This window comes from Saccoglossus kowalevskii, chromosome 12 (genome assembly GCF_978046115.1).
Source record: "Saccoglossus kowalevskii chromosome 12, keSacKowa6.1, whole genome shotgun sequence".
NCBI classification, from domain to species: domain Eukaryota; kingdom Metazoa; phylum Hemichordata; class Enteropneusta; family Harrimaniidae; genus Saccoglossus; species Saccoglossus kowalevskii.
The window spans coordinates 8,328,921-8,330,595 of NC_140652.1; the positions used below are offsets into that span (position 1 = coordinate 8,328,921).

Here is a 1,675-nt window from a genome sequence, read left to right on the forward strand (position 1 = left end):
GTTGAATCTAATCACAGATCTTTTCAAAATAAACAGTAATCTCTATAGAGAAAATCAGTAAGACACAACGCAAATTAAATGTAAAATAGAAAGGTTAATCTGAATGTAAGCCATGGCATAACGTGCAATGAATTTAGTTTACTTTTTTCTGACTATAGCAGTTAAAATAGGGATCTTCCATATTGCTTTTCCATCTTCAGTCTTCTCATTTTTCGAATCAGAATGAAGAAAAATATCTTCTAAAAAATCTTCTTTGAGGTCGTCGGGTATACACTCCAGGTGAAAGAGAAAGGTTTTAATAAAACCTAGAAATGGAACAGAGGCGACATACTAGTAATGTGAACATATATATAGTTGAGGTGTTATATTTTTGTGAAGGGTCATGTTATCAAGGTTGTTAATAGAATTGGGTTTAAATATAGATATTTTATATTTTCCCATATCTCTTACAACTATTTCATCGACAGGCTATTAATCAGAATCATTAATTTGCGTTCCAATAAATTATCATATCTTATTGAATTTGTATATAGAAACACTGTTCCTTGAAAACAGATGACAATGAGTCTGCTTTCGTGCGATTAATGGTGCAATGAATATAAATGTATATGTTAGTGTACAAAACTAAAACTTCTATTGTGCTTTCTAAAATACTGATTGGCAGCTCATGACGCATAAATAAAAAATATCCATTAATTAGCAAAATAAACACTATTTACATTATTGTATAACACTTGATCAAGTGTTTTTCAACAAATATTTTCAGTGTTGCCTTAAAATTGACCATAATGAGATGTCCGTGTGTGCAGATACAAAATGTGTCCCACAGACTGAGGTAGAATCATCACAAGTCACTAATTGTGAAATTGACATATTAATCAAGTAGTAATATGTAGAATACGAGTTTTAAATATTTAATCAATAGTCTCCAGCATCTTGATGTAATTCTAAAATCAAACTTGTAGTTTACATGAAGTAAATAAAAGGCTATTTAGACCGGGAATGATGCGATCATATCTTCTTATTCTCAAAATTATTTTTGTAGAACTAATCGAGTCTAAAACCGATCTGTGCAAGCATGTTGGTACTTTCACTGGATAGACACTTTCTGATAATTATATACAAATATTATGCATAGGTGAAAAATGCTTATACACACACAAGTCTGATAAAAGTTGTCTGAGATAGATATTTGACAAACATCTAGTTTTAGTTGAAATATTTTTCCTAGATCGTATTTTTCACTTCACTGACCCTCACTAACATTATACTTTGCTATGTAAGTTAAACTTACTTTTTGTTTGCAAATCATTATCAAATGTGTAGAACTTTAACGTGTTATCCACTTCTACTTTGACATCAACAAAACCAGCTTTTCTGAGAATTGCAGCAGAATCTTCCGCATTCCCTTGTAGTGCATACATTTTATACTGGAATCCCTGTGGTGTTAAACATAGTTGGAAAGAGTATCGTAATATGGGTTGATGTGATTAACAAAATGCTTATTAAAAACAGGTAATGGGAGAGAGAGATTGAAAGCAACTAGTTTATGTTCTTCAAATAATGTTCCATCTTCCGTCATATCACCCAAATCATGAGAATTATACAGTATTTGAGAAGCAAAACGTCACGAGGTTATTTGCATCTAAGATATATTATCATTTACACCAATTAA

At 30.9% G+C, this 1,675-nt stretch overlaps 1 long non-coding RNA gene across 1 annotated transcript; it reads right to left on the bottom strand.

Moving 5' to 3' along the window:
• Positions 1-208: 208 nt before the first annotated feature.
• LOC146735473 (uncharacterized) lies at positions 209-1,382 on the bottom strand. The gene is made up of 2 exons (XR_014931083.1): positions 1,295-1,382; positions 209-305 (listed from the first exon to the last, which is right to left on the bottom strand). It is a non-coding gene; the product is annotated as an uncharacterized LOC146735473 (long non-coding RNA).
• Between the last annotated feature and the right edge of the window lie 293 nt (positions 1,383-1,675).